Here is a 21,543-nt window from a genome sequence, read left to right on the forward strand (position 1 = left end):
CTCCCTTCCTATACTTTCCAAATTCAAGAGTTATCCACTCATCATTTTCCAAGTTGCCAAAAAAAAGAAAGAGAAAAGCTTCAGTAAAATAGTCTTCCTAGATTCATTTACAGTGGAAGAGTTCTTTTTAATTCAGTTTCTCTGGAATCATTGGAGTGATTTCAATATGAAGAAAAAAAGTAAAATAAATCAGTCAAGGAACGGGAGTTATTCCCTGTTCCACTGACTTTACAACCAATAGCCATCAGAAAATTAAGGCAAACTTCAGGCCTTGCTACATTAGGAAGTGAGCTTTCCCTTTCCCAGACTTTGGAGAGGTCAGCCCTTGCCTACCCTTCCAGCCAAGAGAGTGGCAGTGCTGAAGGCCACCTTGACAGAACAGCAAAATGAGCAGCTAAGAGCCTGAAAGGATGTAACAACTACTCAAGTTTCCAGACTGCATTTATGCATATATGTGTAATGACATAGTCTCTGTATGAAACAGGAAGGAAGAAAAGCAAAAAAGTCTACATTTGTAATCTCTTACTGCTAACTGGCAGTTCAAATACTCATTATCTGCAACCAGAAGATTTATAAGTCCCCACAGGTGGTAAGGACACTGAAAACACCTCTGAAAAGATGCACTGCACTACTTGCTAGAGGAATGCCCAGGCTATCAGGATTATGTGATCCAAAAGGTCATCCATGCCATGACCCCAAGCAAGCAAAGCAGCACATTTACCTACTGACTTCTGGCTACTGTCCTTCTGCGAGGACTGGAAGATATGAGAAGTTTTGGTTAAGAAAAGATCTAAAGACAAGTATCACATGTTTCAGTGTTGATAAGAACAGTTCTGTGACAATGATTGAGTTGCAGAAGCTGAATAGTCTCCCCTGCTTCAAGCAGGTCAATTGCATTTGAAGTCTGAGAGTGCAGAGACCTTTCATTGAACTTGATATGGGAAAAGAAAACTAAAGACTTCAGGAACCTGTAAGAAATGTAAAAACTTGTTCCATTAAGATTACAGAGAACTGACAGCCATCAAAACAATGGATTGGCCTTTATGCCACAGCCTGAACATCAGTAAGTCCTCCTGGGCTGTGGAAAAGTCAAAGTGAATTAGCAAATGGGGCACTACTCAGAATTACTGAGAAGTACAGGTACCACTGGCAGCCAACAATACAACTAGCCTGTCAGCTGAAGAACCAAGAGAAACCTATGGATGGAGGGGAGGGCCACAAGTTGGCTAAAAAAACTTAAAAGATTAAGCACCTGCAGAAGTTAGACAGCAGAACCTTCCCACTCATCTGAATAGCTTAAAGGAACAAAAAACTTAAAGCTTGTACAGGATACAAGTTCAAGCTCAGGTATATCAGGTATGGTTGTACAACTGGTGTTCCTAGCTCATGGTATACAGGAATCCTGAGCTTCATTTCATTAGTGAATAAAAATAAAATTACTGTATTTGTGCACTGAGAAATTAAATCCAGGTCTAAATCTTAACTGAACTCTAGCAGAGTGGTTGAGAGGGCTACCTAACATTAGGACAGTAGAAGTCCTTACTCCTATAGTCCTTTTTTGTCTTCTGGAAAAACAGAAAATGCAGTCCAAGGAGAAAAACTAAGTAATGGAACAAATATAATGGTCTCTTGAGGACATCCCTCTTCAGTTCTGTCACATCACTGCTTTCTATCTCTTATGTTCATCAAGGGCTGAAATATTACAATTTGTGTCACTCTTTGGACTGCATTTTGGTTCCCAAAACAACACATGCATCATCTGATCCTCATCCAAAGGAGAAACTAGGGAAAATAGAAAGCATTTCATTTTTTTTCCTCTTGCTTCTCTGTAGCTTTACATTATGTATTGACAGTGTTGTCAACAGCTACTATTCCTCTTGTGCACTAGTAATAGAGTTAACTATAAAAATCTCCTGGAACATTTACTCACTACTTCATTCAAGGAATTTGCCCTTCTAAAAAAATTAAAATAATAAAGTTTTTCTCCTCCAAATAAACCAAATTTGATACTTTTCCATGTCACCCTTCATAACACGTCCAAACTAGTTCAGTGTAAGTTTTCCTCTACTATACAGTTTGACTTGAATTTATTAACAAAGGAAGAGAATGCTATCGCTGTGACCGACAGCCAGGACTCAAAGCTTCAAGAAAATATTTTTATGTTTACAAGACCTGTAGTTTCTCAGTCTAAATTCAGTGTTCTCTATTACTTTGGCTTTTTAACCAGCTAAATATGAAGTTCTGTTACATAATTCCATCAACTCTGCAGCAGTTCATTTTTTTGCTACTGAGATATAAAGATTATCAAAAGCATAAGAACCCAGAAACTCCTGAGTCAATCTATATAAAGAAATAGTCTGATCTGGATAGCTGCAAGCTAGACAGAGACAGCTCAGCTTCAGAAGCAGCCCAGAGGTATTTAAGCCATGTCAGTAACACAAAAGATTTGTTAGACCACACAGAACAGACACACACAAACATAGCAAATGTTTGCTGCAAAATACTGAATCATGTTTCCTATCTTTATTGACAGAACTTTTTCCCTTTTAGCACAGCAATGAGAAACAAAAGAAAAGTGAGGAACAAATATATTCAAAGTTGCATCTTCTGTACACATGTGTCACAGAGCAAAATTTTTCTGCCAAATCAGTCCTACGGCAAGAACTTGATTTCACCTCTACAGGACCTTTAAAAGCAATGTTACATACTGAGGATGTCTACAGTATGATAGCCTCATACTCTGCTACCAAGTGTTCATGGAAGTGTAGCTTCAAACTTGTAATAACAATGAAAATAATAGTTCTTCCCCTTTTTAAAAATCAAACAAAGGCAGCTCTCTCCAACAGAAAAGAATACATTTTCCAACAGTCAAATTCTGACCAAAACCATGCTGTTTGTACGTAAAGTGAACTGATGTGAATCCTTTGTTTCTTCCAGACTTTTAACTAAAAAACATCATAAACAACAGAAGTAAAAATCTTACCTGATCTTCATTTTCAGACTCTAGAAACCCTTGTTTAGCTGTCACTATCAGAACAGTGGTTTAAGCTTTCACTAACAGCATAACAAAAAACATTAAAAAAACCAAAACAAACACAAAACCACACTGTCTGGCAAGAATGAAGAAGACTCCACTCAGAAGACAGGAATTCACTTGAATGAGGAGCTTTATCTTCTGTGAGACAACATGAATCAAAGCACAGAATCCTTCATGAAGTACAGATCAGTGACACTGCCAGAAAAAAAGGCAAACTAGAAGCAGGTGGTCAAGCTAAGACCAAGTAAAAGAAGTGTGGCAAAGTTGGGAAAAGGCGTATTTATTACCAGATTAAAAAAAGAAAAAATTAGCTGTGTGTTTTATACAAATTTCAATTTAGTAGCTTATTTCAGTACTTTCTTGCAAGTAACCCAAGAAGTACTCAAAACCATCACCACCAATGCTTAATGCCCAGCTGCCTTTGAGCTGCATAGCTGGATTTACTCACAACACTGAGTCTGAATGCAGAACCTACTGCTCACACACCAAGCCTATTCCCTATTCTAATGCCATAGACCAGATGGTGCCTCATTTGCAGTTTGCCATTCACCTGCATCTGGCACATACAGCCCTTAAGCAAAACCAAGTGCAAGAGCACAAGACAAATACTGATATGGTGCACAGCCATGTCCTACTTGCAGAGCCTGTTAGACAATACTTGTCCCAAGTTGCAGCATGGAAGGTTTTCTGAGACCTGCCAAATTCCTCACCAACTTTTGCCAAGCTGTCTTAAATTACTGAGAGACCTAGTGAGCTCAGTAACTAGTAAAACATGGTTTGGTCACCCAAAGTCTGAATTAACACAAGATGAATTAACACCAGATGATCTCTGCAATCTCCTAAACAACTAGAAGGGTACAGACAAAAACAAAAAGAAACAAAACCAACAACAACAAGCCAAGAACTTTAATCAGCCACTGGACTGAAGAAATTCAGAGACTAGATGTCAAAGCAATTACTGCTGGAAAAAGAAACACAAAAACCAGTTGACTTGTAGATGTGGATTAAAAAAGTAGCACAGGTCTAAGTGTACTATAAAAACAAGGTAAAGAAGCAGAAGACTGGATCCTCATTTTCATAACACTCTGCTTCAGCTCTAAACCAGCCTACCAATTTGTTCAGTAATAGCAGTGTGCCTTTAAAGAGGAAAACTACAAAGCTAAAAACAAAAATTTCAAAAAATAACTTATGCTTCCAAGGCCACATAGGAGGTACTCATCTATCTTCTACTCACCTAGAATGGGTCCTCAGATTTTTTCATCTTCAAAATATAATTTAGACAAGTTTGGGAGAAATCAGGAGGATTTCAGGAGTTTTCGTGTTGTTTTTCTAATCACTGATGTCTAGCACTGATTCAGACTAATGCCCACTGAGGCTTCCCTTCCCACACTGGCTCAAGCAGGTTATGTTGTTCCCCTGAACAGAGCCTTCATCCAAATGCTACGCAGAAAAGGCAATAGGCCTAATGCATAGCAAGAGCCCTACGCCACATGACACAAGCTGGGAAATGGTTTAATTGCAGTCATTGAGGAAGAAATCCAATTAAACAGGTTAAGTTTCCGGCTTCCTCAGCACTGGATCTGCATATGGATCTTTTGCTATCACAGGAACACTGTAACAACAAACAAAGGGATTAAAACACATTTAAATTTTCTAAACTGGGCAGTGCTTGGAACCAGCAGCTTCTTGGAATTGTGTGCCAGAGACATATTCTGTCAACCACAGAAAAATTTATACATTTACATTTTATCTTAGAGTGATGTAATTAGGAGCAAGCTCCAATACACATACCATATTACTGACACAGGCACAATTAAAGACATTTACCTTGTATGAAATCATGAAGCAAACTGCCAACCAAGTATCTGTATAAACAGAAGAAGTTCTGTGTAAAGCTGAGCAAAACAAAGTCACAACCCAAGAAACACCTGTTAACACTAAGGATTAAGCTGTCTTTAAACTGATCCTATGAATTGTAAGTTGATGACTTTACAGTGTTCAGAGCTATTCTTTCATGTTAAATACAGGTAACAATATACAATATATGTCCCACAATTGTATTTAAGGAAGGTTCACTCTTTTACAGTCATGGAAAAAGTTGTCAGAAGCCAGAGCTTTATAAAGGAAATTAACAAATTTATGGCATGCTTTTTTGACAAGTGTCTACTACACTCTGCACATTTACACCTTCTCAGTGCTCCACAAATAAAACAAGAGAATGCTGTGGTAACACAGCACTGTACATGATGCTGACCTTGAGCAAAACTAGTATTAGAGCTCTCAAGTGCTTTTTAGCAGGATGCTAGATTTAGTCTTAGTTTTAAGCTAGACGAGAATTCAACTTCACCAAATACACATTAAAAAAGTCCGCTACAAATTCCTCTCCTCCTTCCCTTATGTGCAAGTACCACTAGGACATTTTTCTGCTTTACCTCACCAATGATTTTTACTTCATCTTTCCCAGGCTACCCACACACTTGCCTTGAACAAGAACAACTGTAACTATGCCCATATGTTACAGTTCACAAGACTAAGAAGTTAACACTAATGAGGTGTTTTTCCTAGGGTCCTGGCATAGCCAGGTTTGTCAAAGTCTGAATTTCCTGTCAATAGTCAATCACTTCAGGGCTGGAAGAAAGGCTCCTTACTTTCTGACAACAAAATGTTCCAATAGGTACTGCCTAAATCTGTTCAAGGCATTTTGTTAACTTCTGATGAATACAGAACACATAATAGAAGAAAAATCTCTTCACCATCCTGAGACACTCATAAAAGAACAAGCAGAGCTCTAAGTTTTCTATAGCTTGATCAAAATTATTTAAGAAGATATTACAATAGCTGGTTTGATAAGCCTTTGCTCTTGCAATTTGCTCTGTGACCTGATCAGAACACTCAAAGGGTTGTCTTCTATGCTGGTGACCTTTCATCCAAAACTAATGATTAACTATGCTTTATGAGCAAAACCTAGAACCTACTGCCCTGCAAAACAACACATTACTTTTGGTCTCATCTAGGACTGAAAAAGAATTGGGTGAGGAAGAGAGGAAAAGAAGACAGCGTTTCTCCCCAGTGCTTTGTGCATACATCAATGATATAAGCAAAGCAACGCATCCATCTTGCTCCACTCCTAAAATACATTTTTGTATGCATGAAAATAACCCCATACTGGTAATATGACCCAGAACTGGAGGCAGAGTTCACTCAATTCCCATGCAAGATCTTTTGTGTTTCTGGTTTGTTTTCATGGTTTGGGTTTTTTTTCTTTAAAGAATACCCATAAGACACTGCAAAACTACTCCACATCATCCTCCTTCCTCTCATCCTCTTATAAGCCATTTGAAAAAATGCACTAGTAAGGAAGACAAACAAAAGGGTATTTAACTGGAGAGGGCAGCTTCATCATGGTGCAAGATAAAATAACTCTTCACAACACTTTAGTAAAAAACATACAGGGAATGGAGTGGCTTCAGGGAAAGATAAAAGAAAGAATATGAAGTAGATAGGCTTGTAAAGAAAGACAGAAAATATCTGGAACTGAGCCAGTTTCTTCCTTCCCCTCTGCCCAGCAGAAGAGTGTGCCCAGTTTCTTCCCTCCCCTCTGCACAGTATCTTACATATGACAGGTAAAATACACCTATTTCCTAAAGGCTGCAGCCTCTTACTCTTCAATCTGTTTTGCAAACCAAAGACACTCGGGAGCATGCACATCCCCATCCCCCATATGATTAATGAGCAAAAAAGCATTCTAGTAATCCTAAGATCTTTAACATCTTCATTTCCCAATGTAAAGTCTTGGAAATACATCTTGTCTCCCATCAACTACTGGGATGAGGTGCTAAGGAGAGCACCTCAACCCCTATCAGCTACAAAAGATGCCAAATTATTGCACGGGCTTTATTCTATACTTTTCAAAATTTATCTCTATGTTTACTTTTATTTAAAGGCTCCCCTGACAGACCAGTTTTGGGACACAGACATCATGTACTGCTATTTGGAAATAGCCTGATCCGTCCAACACAAACTTCTTCCACATAATTGAAAGCTGATGAAAACACAGCTCTCCAAACATGCAGTTATCTATGAAAAACTAATTGAAACTATTTCCTATTAAATGTCTATTTTGGTAAAAAGCGGAGGATATAAAGCACCTAACATTGAATTTTCACAACAGAATACTAGAGTCATTTTTTCCTACATCAAGGGCAGAATAGACCACTAGCATATTACTAACATGGTAGTGTTTATTATATTAAACAGTTGCATGATAAGAGCCTGAAAGTTTCAGAAGTGCTTTTTCATTTTTAAAGAAAACATTTCAGATGTGGCATCATAGTCTGAGTTTTATAATGGATACTTTTTAAATTAAAATGACAGCATAAATATTCTGCACATATTCAAGTACAACAGACGTTCTGAGCCAAACACCTACTTGTTTTTTGGGGTTTTTTGTAACTCCATTAATTCTAAGCTTAGTGGTGATTACACTTCCTTATACTCTTCATACAATATTTAACTCACTACTGAAGTTACAGCACAGACTAAGGAGAGAAAACAAACAGGTCAGACTTGAGGGCATTAGAGCTGTGAGTCTGCACTATGCAGTTGCTCAGCTGAGCTCCATTATATCTCCCAAAGAATACCAAGTACTGATGGAAGTTAAAAATCCCAACTACATTTCTTGGAAGACATCCTAGTGAGTATGGTCACCCAGATAAAATAGGAAGTCAAGTTGGTTGCTCTAATCCAAACCTACATGGAAGTCTTGTGTACTATACAGAAGGTAATTTCCAACTATTACACGTATTTATCCGAAGTTGCACACACCTCAGAGGGTATGGGGATAGAGTACAATCATAAGCTTCACTATTATGCCAGTGCAGACCATTTTCGTGTTAAAATTCAGCACATTAAACTTAAGGAATTGGTCAAAAATATAGATTGCATCTGTACAAGTTGACATAGACAATTTAAAACCTGACATTTTGATCTATCACCAGTTGTCACAAGTTAGACTTTTCAAATCCTGATGAAGCAACTTGAAATTACATCAGCTTCTCCTCTATTCTCCCACCACAAACATTACTCCAGTCTATTGAAGTACAAAGAACAAAACAGTTTAAATGATAGCCAGTCACAAATTTGTATTTTCAAGTTCTTCCCACTTCAAAGCTGGGCCACCAACCTTTCCAAAAATAGAGCAAACACACCCCAAGAATAAATGAATTTCTAATTTGTTGTCATAACCTGGAATACTATTAAGTAGTAACAAACTACCTTGCTTTTGGACGCATCTAAGCTAAACTTAGCCATTTAAATCACTATATTCTGCCACAGGCTGAGCTGCTGCTTCTAGCTGCCACAGGTCTGGGCTTGCACTAGTCACATCCTGCATTTGATGTTGTCAACAGAAAGCCCAACTCCTTATCAAGTAGGCTTTTTAACCGGGCAGGTCATCTACATAAAGCAAGGATAGGGGTTCACAAGCCCCAGCTCAGCAGTGTCTCAGAGGTTTAGGTGAAAATTTGAGGAAATACAGTAGCTTGCATCTCCTCTACTTGTCACACTCAGTGATCTCTGAGCAGCATTCCTGAATCCATGGGCACAAAACTGAGTTTTTGAGTTCCTTGACTCAGTTATTCAAGGCTCAGGCATGGCAGGTTAACATCTTTAGAATGCCTGGTATATGACAGGTATATGGCAGGTTAACATCTTTATAATGCCTGAAAACCATCTCTCCTGGTACAGATGTAACATTTATGACAACACAGCTAAAATCAGTGGTATGAAAACTGAACACTTGTACATACTTCTGCACTTCACTTTTTCCCCTCAGGTTAGCCTTTAGCTGGCAACTAGGTATTTTACACAAAAATCAGGTATTTTAAGTCCTCCAGCCTAAAGCAGTACAAAAAACACAGGAAGGAAGAATTGTCTCTTTGCTTTAAAAAAATAAATTACTATTTAAAGAGACACCCTCAGTGCTGACTGTACTTCCAGAATAGGCCTTCTCCTTTGCTGAGAGACAAAGTCTATTTTTTTCAAGTACTTTACACAGGACAACCTACCTTCCTTCCCTATGTCAGTAGTGCTGTGACATTATATTTGTTTACTCCATGAATTTATGCAGATAGACATTCTCATTGAACCAAAGTTTCAAAGTTTAGCAAAACGTTCTCTGATGAGGACCACAGCTGCCACCTGGTAGGCTTCAAAGCTGTGTTACAGCAAACACACTCAAGTAAGAATATTCTACCATTCAGATATAGTAGACTTAAAATATTCAGTTACTCTGAATGCACAAAGGCCCAAGGTTTTGAAAAACAACTGGAAAATAGTGTCTCTGTAGGCTGTGAGTGCTTAAACATTTTTAACACTTGAAGGCAGGCAATAATGTTCAACTTGTAATGCTATTAAATCTTGAAATCTTACTTCAGTAATGACAGAACATCAACAGACTCCAGAAGCAAAAGATTTTGGTTTCTGATAGCAGAACTCTGGACACCTGTTACTGTTTCCTGGCTCACAGAAGAGAGGTCATTCATATTTTATTTCTGTTTTGTTAAACCCAAGACCATTTAGATTGCTTTTAAGTAGCATCCAAACAGATTGCATCATTGCACAAATTAAACAGAAAGTGTTTGTAATGACAGAAGACTATTACCCATAGAAGAAAAGTATGAATTAAGATGAAAGCTTTGTTATTATTATAGCCTTGCTTATTTACAAATAACTACACAGGTGATATGGTTATCTAAACACAGAGCTCTTCCCTTAAAACTCCCCTTTTTCCAAAATTATCAAAACTTGCAAGTCCCCTTTTCTCTCCTCTGTCCCTCTCCCAAAATAGTAAGGATATAACCAAATATGGAACAGTAAATGATTTTAAAGAGACACTTGCAATGCTATGAAGTACAATATTACCACTCAAGATGGAGATGCTGTACTTCAGTACTGAACCCAAAAAGCATTTTCTGTAAGCCAAACCCTGTCACAGCATGTTCCAGTTCCTCCCAGAGTGATGCAGGAGGGGAATGGGAGAGGAGGTGTGGAAGAGGAACCAATGCTTAGGTGTATGCACCATTACCAAGAAACTGAGAATTCTCTGTGCTTATCTGAAATACTCTACCCCATCACAGTGGGCCTTTGTCAAGAGACATCAATTCCAGCCAAAAACCAGAAGGGTGATCTTAAAGAAGTTAACTAATAAAACCTGTATTATTTAGCCTGGCAACAAGGTTGTAAATACTTTCAGTAAGTGCTAATACTAAAACATCAACAGAAGAAAATAAAGAGAGGATAGTATTAACACAGTTAGCAGGCAAACAGTTAAGAGAAACTTTCAGGCTGGAAACTAGATGATCCTAAATTTTGAGACATGACATGCTGAAAGAATATCCCAGGAGGACTAAAGAATTAAAAAGGCAAGTATGACATTGTCCTTACAGACAACTACTGAGTTCTGTTGTCCTACTATGCCCACCAGAGAGAGGAGATGCTCATGTGCTCAGGTATAAAAATCTCTTTCAAGGCTCAGTACCTACAAAACGCTAGTACCCCCCTTTGGACCTTTTGGCTAAGGAAGTAACTAGAACACCATTCTTGCTATAATAACAGGCATCCTCTTTCTCAGAATGTGTAAGAAGTTAGAGAAGACACTGCAAAGAAGCCAACACCTCTATTATCTACAATTTGAGAAGCTTTTCCTGTCTTTCTTGTCCCATTGTACCTACCACTGAAGCTCTGTTATGACTGAAGAGAGAAAACTTGTCCCCACACCTTCTCCTGGGAAAGAAGAGGGGAGGCAGAAGACAGCCCTCCACAAAGCAAGTTATTGCAGTAAGCAGCAAGTTCTAGGATTTAAAAATAAAAAACCACAAACCATACACCACACTTTTGGATAGGGTTAGTCTGTGCAGAGGTTGTTTATCCAGCTTGATCCTTCTACTGCTGTGTCACTCTGTGCCCATATGTTCATGTTTGATATCTGCCACATGGAAGGGGGGGGGGGGGAGGGGGGGAGGAAACTTGCCAAAGTTAATATATTCCAAAAACCAAACCAGTTATTCCATTTGTGGAAAGAGCTCCATGTAGAACTAGCAGACAAAAAACATAGGAGTCCTATGAAAGTGCTGAGAAATATTGTAACTGAGTTGCTAACATTCAACTCAAATGATGTTTCAGAGTGGGTTACACAACAGAGTCAAAATACCAATTGAACTCTGCTGTTAGATCAATAAGCACTATCACCTGTTATCTGGTTTTGATTTGCCATCTTACTGAGCTGACTTTCCAAGTAGCCTGACATCATCTTGCTGAAGACAAACAATATTGCAAATCTGGGAGTCTAAGGAAGAAACCATTACTTTGCTGAAGGGGAACAGTTTTTAAATTAAAACACACTACACAATTTGGAAATGCAGAGCAATCTACAGGTCTTACTTGTGATAAAAGTTTTTAAGATGCTCAAACACCACTAAAATAGGATTTAAATTATTTCAATTAAAATTAGTTAATTAAAATAATAGGACAGATGAGTCCTAATAGGGTTTCCAGTAATAGCAAGGTAGATGTGAAACCAATGAACAGATACCACAAACAGAAGCAACACTAGTTTAGCACAGGCAGACTGCTGAGAACAGGTTGAGGGAGTGTTCCTGATAACAATACAAGTACTACCAGCAAGAATCAGTTTTCATTCAAGTGTGAGATATCAATCTGATATAAACCCAAGATTTCATCTGAATAAAATAAACTAACGAAGAAGTTTTGAAAAACAGATGATAAAATTGTTTATCCATTGACTGGTTACTTAATAGGAATCTACTTTATTTAAACTACAAGAAGAGTTTTAACAGCTTTTGGCCAAGTCTGTGACAGAGGAAAAGCAGGGAATACACTTTACTCCAGGCAACCTCTGGAAGCCATGAAGCATAGCAACAAGTATGGTCACTGCATTGTAGTTTGAAAGTGACAGATTGAGATTACTTGGCCTGTCATTGCAGTGGAGTCTCACAGGCACTTTACATTTAGTTTAAGTGTAGTCCCAAAAATTAACTCATCACTACATTCCTATTTATCCCCAGTTTTATTAAAGTTCTCAGGTTCTAGCTTACTTGAGTTCTTCTCCATAAAGCACAATAAAGTTGGAATTTTCAGTGCTCATTCTGTTCCAACTCTGGTTTGATTTGGATAATACATCAAGAACCTTTGAACTATTAAAAAAAAGTATGGCCATAGTGCTCAAATATGTCAACATTAACCACAGGCATTTAAGGAACCATTCCTTCACATCCTAAATTTCACATTTCCTCTTCACAGCTAATCTGAAGAGAGCTCACTCTCTACCCACTCCATGGAGCATTTAAATGTGCAGACTGAGGTGTGCAATGGCATTTCCCTTAACAAACTTCTTCCAATTCTAGTTACAAAGTGCTGATCAAAGTTCTGAGGGGCTGTCAAGAGTCAGGTATCCAGCATGGCTATGTTCATTTGCAAGTCTACAAATATACAGCAGAACTATATCAATTTAAAAACTGCCATGGAGGAAGTTTGACAAACACGTATTTCCTATCTTACTTCTGGCAAAGGAACGTATCTTTCTTCTGCCAAGCTTCTTGTAACTGAGTAAGGGAGTGAAACTAACTTCTTTACTCCATAATTTTATGGTATAATCCAAATCTTAATTTTTATTAACAGTCTTTTATTGTAAACTATGATCTGCTAAATATAAAAGGCAGAATATTACCAAAGTAAGATATGGCAGCATCCATTATCGTCATATGAACTTGAAAAACACTGTAGAATAGACTGCAGCACATCTTTAAAGTATAAGCTGCAACACTTGAATTTGTGGCCTAAAGTTTGTCGAAGTTATGCAGCTTCCATCCCCTTCATTAAATGAGATTCAGCTGAAATTGTGTTCTCCAGCTGCTTAACTTAAAGATCTCATATGTACCTACCTAGCTATGTAGCTGCTTCTCAGGTGCTGTTCTCTCAGGCTTATTGACACAGCTTATGACTGTCTGCTGTCCTTGTTCAGCTGAGTGATTTCCTACCTTCCCCTCACCCCTGTACAATGGGCCATCACACCTGAAACAACTGCAAAGCTCAAGACAAGTGAGGTTTTAAGGAGAAATTACAGTTTGCAGTCAGTCAGTTGATTATAAATAAAGTGTATCCCCAAAATAAAGAGGAAGAAAACACTCTCTAAGGAAGGCAGAGTTCCAAGTTTAAATTCAGCGCACAGCCTATTAACATGCGCCCTCAGTTACTTTCTCCATTTGTCCTCTTTAAATGCACAGCCACATCTCACCTGTGATCAGAAGATTCAGTTACACTGCACACACCTTCCAGGACAGGACACTCCCTACACTGAATAAGCTAATTACATAAGGGATTTGACAATTAGAAGACACAGAACATTATTAACTTGGATAAGATGCCATCCTCTAGCCCTGACATTAACCACATCTTACACTATTACCTTGTCCAAAAACACTCATCTACCACATATTCCACAAAGGCATATATAACATAAAGAGAGCTTCTCCTCACTAACTGCAGGAGGTAAAGTAAGCAACTAATCATTATACCAGTATCAAGGACATGTAATTCAAGTCCCTTGATGAGTGGGTGGGATGCAGGTGTGTGTTTTTCCTTTTCTTTAGGGCTGGAGGGAAGGGGGAGGAGGGCAGGCATGGGGGATACTGGAGTCCTCCCTGACTAGCATTACTACGCATTGTTTCCATCTTTTCTTTTTAGGTGCCTCAACTCATTTATGTTGCTCCTGATCCTAGAAAAACTCAATGTTTTCAACTCAGAAGATACTATACAAGAGTGCATTTTTTTATTTCCACGCTTATTTACCTGTACTTTTACATCTAAGCAGTCTTGGACTAGAGCAGAGGTACAGAACAGACTTCAAGCACGTAAAAGCCCACACACAGCAAGATCATTTCTCCTGCCCAGAGCTGCTAAGACAAACTATCACAAGCTCAAAGTAAGACAGAAAAGGAGAAAAATGAGGGAGAACAGAAAGAAACACAGCTAAATCTACACCTAGTTACCTAGGGGCATGAGTTTGTCACAGACCTATTTTTCCTAATAGTTTTACTATTAAAAGCTACACCTGAAAATCAAGGTAAAAACTTAGCTACTGCTCTGCATTAACAAAAACTGGTATTAACCATGCTTCAAACAGCCAGCCACAAAACTGACACAGGTGCACACTGTCAGTATTAACTAATGCCCATCTCAGGGCTTGACAGCCTCCTGAAAGTTTAACACTTTTGTTCCCAAAAACACATACATACCTCAGAAAACAAAGAACATATTTGTATTCTTTTATTTCCAGCTTTACAAAAGTCTAGCAACTATGTGCCCTTCTTTACATTAAGTTTAATTATTTGGACTTCATGAAACACAACACAAGTTGTCAGCAACAAGTTGCTCTGAAAGCAGAACAAACGTGAAATATACCTTGCCTTTCAGATCTTAAAAAAGCCATCTTATTCAAAAAGTAGCAGGGACCTCAGCTTCCAATTTCAAACACCAAATTGCTCCCTACAACTCAAGGTTCACATTCCAGAAGATGACTCAGACCCTTTCATACCTTTCATGAAGGTCAGATCTTTGCAGTTCAGCGTGTGCACTTTCTTGTGGACACCATCAAAGCAAATCATATAGAAAACACTCAAGAAAATGGGATTTTTTCCCCCTCCAGTCCAGAGTATTACTACACACTGATAGAATCATTCCAGTTTCTTCTCCAAGAATACCTTTGTATGTTTGTAAGGTTTGAGCATTTTTCTCCTTTGTTATCACTGAAGAAAATGGACCCCTTTTTAGCAGGCTGTAACCAATTAAAAACTACTCAAGGGTATAAGAAGTCAAATGTGAGAAGGGCCAAGTAACTTCCTGAGGTTTCCTAACAGGCCTGTATGAGTCCTTACAAGAGAGGCTCTTCTGGAGCAACTGAGGGCAACCATGGCTTGAACATCGTTGCTAGTATTTCTCATGCATCTTTAATATTGAAGTCCAATATTAGACTATCATTATTAACTTTTTTGATAATACACCTAAATTTTCCATTTCTCCTATATGAAAACAGTATTTCCATTTTTCCCTACAGAGTTGACCATCTACTGCTCTCAGGGCAGTTTGCTGCCACATTTGTACCAAGTACCTTCCTGAGTCAAGTTAGACTGGCAACAGTCAGTACCTTGCAAGACAAGCATCATCACAGACAAGGAAAGAGATTGGTTCTGTGTGCTTGAACCCTGGCTGCCAGACAGAACTGAAGGAGAATATGCATATTTACACAGTTGGACTCTACCAACTTGATGGCAGGATTAGAGAACAATTGCTCCTCAAACTCAACTTCATACTAAAGCAACCATTGCTGGAATCTGAAAGCAGGCAGGAGAAGCCAGTTGACTTAGCCCTGTCCTCCTCAGACACTGTACATTTGATAGGTACCTAAAATTTCTTTGTTTGCAGAAGATAACTTTAAAACATGAATTCAGCAATTATTTTATTAAAAAAAGAGATCCTGAGACAAGTGGCTACATATAAGCATTTTTGTCATTACTGCTTATCACTGAGAACTCTGAAAATAGTTTTGCTCTTTGAGAAGCACTTTATTTCATATAAATTGAAAAAGAAAATACATCAGTAGGAAAAAAAGTTAATATGACTTTTTTGCAATTACCAACTTCATGTCCTACGTTAAAACTGATCTATGGAAACACTCAGCAAGAAGTTGCTTCATATACTACCATAAATCTGTTGTGATACTATGTAGTGATTAAAATATTAAGAGCACATTTAAAATATTACTTCTTCAGAAAACTAAGCATACTCACCCAAAATTAACATGTTACTCTATCAAAAAAAAAAAAAAAAAATCCAGTGTGGTACTACCTTCAGTCACTACTGAATGGGGCAGTGACACCTTGATGAAAAGAGTGTAACAGAGTCAACAAAGCGCTTTACGCGGAGTGTTACGAGTTTGACAGGTGATGAACAGGACACTGATCACCCAACAGGCCAACGGGAGATCCCAGACACATCCTGGGTTAAGTTTTTGCCAAAGCTCTAGTTAATCATGTTGTACAACTTCGGTATTTAATTATACTTTGTCACAAAAATTTAGCCTCAGTGTGACAAAAGGCAGATCCATGACCAAAAGTGTTCTACATGATGCTTACCAAGTAGTTTATTAGAAAACATAGCACATAGCAGGGCCTACAACTACAAGATTAACACAGATAGCTGTGAAATTCATTTAGCTGCAAATTAGGTACAAACATGTAGTTTACTTACTAACTTTCCTACTCCTGCTTCAGCTTCATCACTTAGAAACAAAAGGAATTTAGTCAGGTTATGCTTCTGGACTGCTGCAGGTAAGTAACTGTACTAATCAGGATGTAAGGATCTACATGGAAATTGATTGTGTCTCCACTGGTGGCATTAAAGACAAATCATCTTATTTTTGCTATGCTGCTGCAGAAGGAATAGTGTTGTTGTCACCTATAGCTTTAGGCCTCAAATTTAGGAATGATTTTATAAGAAAAAGTTTTCATTACAGTTTTTTCCTGTCATATCTACATTCTGCGTTTAAAGACAGTCAAAGTACAACACAAAAAGGAAAACTAAAAATAATTTTAAAAAACCCACAAAAACTTGTGCATGATTCCTGATTAGGAATGACAGCTTTGATTATTTATTTACTGGGAAGATGCAGAATATTTCCCCTAATGGTCACTTTGACCTGAAAAACTTTTGCAAGACATCAAAAGACTCCATTTTCATAAGCACTTACTCAACAGGTTGGCACTCCTACTGAAGTAGATCTGCTATATTAATAAGCAGTAATGTCACACTGAGGATGACCTACTATCTTTCTACTAACAGCTAAGACATGTTTAAGTTCCTACCTATGCAACCATCTGGAGATTGAAGTCTTAAAGGTTGTTAGCTCAAGTTTACTACTCATTTTTCTCAGAAAAACCCTAAGAAAGGGAAAAAAAAATCTGATTACCTCTATTTCTTACACAACAATAAGACACACCAAACAATAAAACTTAAAAAACACCTTTGCATTTAAGATCAAAAGAACTGAGCTGCTCACAATCAGCTGCATTTTAGAAATACAGAAACAACTACAAGTTAAAAACATGTATATTACCAAAAACTTTAGGCATAGTTTTCAGAATTTGTTCACCAGGCCTCTGTTTTAAATTTCTTAGTTCAGATACAACATATTTTGTTAAAATATCAGCTGCAAAAACTGCAATACAAGTATTTTCATAAATACATTTAACTCCTGTTGATATTTAAGTAGGCTACCAAAAAATAGAAAGATATAGTTATTTTTCCAGCACCTTCATGTCCATCACGGATATTTTTGCATACATAAAATATAACTTGCTTAAAAACTTATAGCTTAACAAAAACCTTAATAAATCTCAGAAACCTCAGAAATCAAATACCAAAAAATTTTTTTAAAAAAATTTAAAATTTAAAAAAAAACACCCCAACCCAAACCAGAACCCCAACTCTGTACAATTAGAACTCTAGTTCTGCGAGCAGAAGAGGGAGAACTGAAGAGACTACACCAGAGATAAACAGAAATAATCACAGGAATGCTTGCTAGCTTTTAAAGTCTTACAAAAGTATATCCACAGTGTGAGTTCCCACAAGAAAATCTTGAAAAATTTAAGTGCTCAGAAATCCTCTTCTTTCTCATTATGATACATGTACTTCAAATTTATCAGCTGGTTACTACTCAATTCCTCTTTATGTCAGCCTTTAAAGCACCAGGAAGCTCAAAATTCATATTACACACAACAAAACAGTGGAAGTTAGTCCGAGTTCAGTTTTGCATTACACTGTTAGAAGCTCTGAATCAGTATTATTTCTGCTGAAGAAGGCAGGAAGAAAAGAAAACAACCTGAACTCTTTCTAGAGGAAAAAAAGAATTTAAAATAAAAATTATTACTGGATTGCTACACGTAATAAAAACACTCCCAAAACAAACTACACACTCTCTGAAAGCGTTCCTAAGTTCTATGCCAGACTTACAGAATAAATTTAGGCCAGTACCAAGCACTCATTTCTTCCCCGTGTGTAAATGCGACACAATCAGGCCTCACATGCAGGCCTCTCTCTCCAACACAGGCAGGACCTTTGTTCGATACGTCGATGTTTTTCCCCCAAAGCCCTTGACATAACTTTCCATTCTTTCCCCTATTATTTTCCGGTTCCCCGTCTAGACTTTGGGACTGCCGAGCCGAGCAAACCCCCGCCTGCCGGAGAGCCCGAGCACTCGGAAGGGGGAAGGGGGAACAATAAAAAAGTTGGACACAGGAAGACAGGCCTGCAGGTCTGGCGAGAGCCCCGGCCTCGGTTCCTTCCCTTGCCCGGATCCCCGGGGCAGCAGCCGGGGTCCCAGCGCCACCAGCCCCCTCAAACTTGTGCCACGACCCAGCCCCCCGGGAGAAGGGAAGGAGGAAGAGCCAGGCAGGAAAGGCAGAACCCAGCGTTTGATCAGCCTCCAAGTACGACGCATTATGCAAGCAAACGCAAGGACCAGGCAACTTGCTTCTTGACTGAAAACAAGAAAAACATCAGCTCGAAAACATTTAGCTGCGAAAATAATCCCTTTCGTGGGCAGCCAGCTTTGTGACTCCGACCCCACGGGCGCCTCCGTTTTCTGCCCACCTTCTTCCTCCCCCCAAAAAAGCTTGTGAAATATGGACGTCGGCCGATTGTTTAGCATTTTACCGAGCTGGGCAGGACGGAAAGAAAAAGAAATTGCTATTTTTTCCTTGAAGATATTTCCTAGCTTCTTTAGAGGGGAACAAAAAAATAAAAGGGGGGGGGTCGGAAAGAAAGGACCACTAAGGAAAAGGGGGCCAAGCGGAGTGGGGGAGGGAAGACAGGGAAGGGCATCGAAATCGGCACGGCAGTGTCAACACTGACACTGCCCTTTTGTATCAGCAGCCACATAGGGCCCGCCGAGGGGCGGCCGCGCTGCCGCCCCCCTCCCCGCCAGGCGGCCCGGGAGAGGCCAGGTGGCCCCCGGCACCCCTGCCCGGGGCGGGGGGGCGAGGGATATCCCTGCAGCGGGCTCGGGAATCGCCTGGCCATTTTGTCAGCTCCGTTTCCACCCCTTCCCTGCACGGCGAGGGCCCCATTCCACCCCTCCGGGCCGCCCCATACACTCACCAGCACGGCGCCGCGTCGTTCCCAGCTCCCATTCGCCCCCCCACCCCCATCCGCAACAATGCTCCGGGATGGCGCCGCTCCCCTCCCCCTGCCCCGGGCCGCCAGGAAGGGCAGCTCGGCTAATGCCAGGATGACACAACAGGCCCGGCCCGGAGTCGCCGAGGGGCCCAGCGAGCGCCCCGCCGCCCCGCGCCCGCCTCCCCGGCGCCCCCCGACCGAGCGGAGGGGCCCCGGGTACCTAGTTTGTCCCGGTGCGGCCTCCGCAGACGCTCCGTGCCTCCCTCCTCCCGGCAGCAGCCGCCTCGCTTCCCTTCAATTATCAGCTGAAGCCGCAGCACCGAGCGACGCCTCGTCCGCCGCCTCCGCCGCCGAACCCCTTCCAGCGGCGCGAGGGGGAGGCCGCGGGACTACTTTCTCCTGGCGCCGGGGCCCCGCCGGGGCCCGCGCGCGCCCCGGGCCGGCGGGCGGCCCCTGCCCCGGCTGCCGCACCCCGCGCAGTCCCCCGCCGCGGCCCGGAGCGCGGCCCGCTCGCTGCGCTCGGCGGAGCCGCTGGCGGCGGTCGGTAGTCGGTATCCCTCCGCCGGGGTCGTCACCTCGGGTCCGCGGGAATGTCCCCCCTCGGGGCGGCCAGGGGGCGGCCGGGGCGCGGGTCGGTGGTGGCACCGGCGGCGGGGGTCAGACCCTGCCCGGCACCGCGGGGCCGCCGCGGCTGCTCCTTTAAGAGGGGGCCGGGCTAGCGGTGACCCCGCGCGATGTCCGCCCCTTCCTGGTTGCCATGGAGACCGCCCGCCGGCGTCCCAAAATGGCGGCGGCGGAGCCGCGCGGGGCCGCTGCTCTCTCCGCCGCCTGGAAGGAAGGAAAGAAGGAAGGAAAGCAGACCGACCGACCGGCAGCCTGAGGCGGCACCGGCTTTAGCCAGGGCTTGTCGTCCGGGAAGGAACCCCTCCGTGCCGGTGGAGGACGAGGGGCTCCGTTAACGCCGCCAGGAAGCGACCCGGGAGGCGCCACCAGTAAGTGCCGCTGGCCTGGCCTCCTGAGGGCCGGGAACGCCCGGCTGCGTGAGGGCCGGCTACCAAAAGGGTATTTCCAGACATGGCGAAAGTGCCTCTAGACGGGGAGCCTCGGTATGTGGGAGATTCCTTCTACTTGGGCTTTCCCAGTCTGTGGGATGGGGCCCTGCATGAGGAACCGGAGGAAAGGAGAAAAGAGAAATATGAGTTAGAAGCCTTGCGAAGTAGTATATGCACATCCCTAAGTTTACTCTCAGAAATGCCTCACAAATAAACGTGGCACGACATTTAACGCAAATAAACGACAAATCCTTAAGTATTACTTCTAAAGAAAAGTTTAGCTGCACTTTCGGGGTAATCAGACGTAATGCGGAGGGGTAAACAATAACATGTCATTCCAAGGACATGAAGTTAACATCTGGGAGTGGAAAGGCCGTGTACATTTTCCACATTGTACCTGGAGATGTTACATGTCCTGCCTTCCACCAGTGTAGATAGCTGGTTTTTCAAACAGGGAAATAAGCAATGATAAATATCTTGGAAGAGTTTTTTGAACCTTTGTTTTAAAATATCCTTCAAAATGTGCAATATGAGTATTTTTCAGAGTAATCTAATAGAATCATCAATGAGAAATGTTGGGCAGTAAACAAATGAAATTTAACAAATCTGATTATGAGTTTATAAGATTATGAAATAAAAATGCAAATATACTATAATCTTTGTTTCATTTTGAGACATTTTTTACTTAGTTTACTTATATTTACTTATTTACTTATATTTTACTTATTTATACTTAATTACTTACTTATACTTCTATATACTTATTTATACTTCTATATGCTTATTTATATTTTACTTACTTATATATTACTTACTTATATTTTACTTATATTTACTTATAGTTATTAGAGAGACAAACACAAATACTTGTCTCAAGCTGGACATAATGATTTAGAAAATGTAAAGTTTCAGAAACTTTTCTGAGGAAGTTCTTTAAATGTCTCACCAGAACAAAAAAAAACACAACATATTTTTAAACTAAGAGGAAGTTTCAATTTGTCTTCATAAAGTAAACCAAAATAATGAACATATATTCTTTCAGGGAAGAACTGCTGCACAATAATTGGGAAATATGTGGTTTTGAGTAGCTGAAGTTTTGTAGTGACCCACTGACCCCATAGGAATCCTACCAGTGCTCTGTTTGTCTGTGGAATGTGGCTGAGTATTGTGAGGTCTTTGCTATTCATTTTTGCACTTGGATAATAA

General features: G+C 40.5%; 1 protein-coding gene across 1 annotated transcript in view; it reads right to left on the minus strand.

Moving 5' to 3' along the window:
• The window catches only part of TRIP12 (thyroid hormone receptor interactor 12), a 78,296-nt gene extending 58,679 nt beyond the window's left edge, over window positions 1-19,617 (minus strand). Inside the window, 1 exon segment of the mRNA XM_036388379.2 lies at window positions 19,506-19,617. The gene's annotated coding sequence lies outside the window, so the exon portion shown is untranslated.
• Between the last annotated feature and the right edge of the window lie 1,926 nt (window positions 19,618-21,543).

Source organism: Molothrus ater, chromosome 10 (assembly GCF_012460135.2).
Source record: "Molothrus ater isolate BHLD 08-10-18 breed brown headed cowbird chromosome 10, BPBGC_Mater_1.1, whole genome shotgun sequence".
In the NCBI taxonomy this organism is placed as follows: domain Eukaryota; kingdom Metazoa; phylum Chordata; class Aves; order Passeriformes; family Icteridae; genus Molothrus; species Molothrus ater.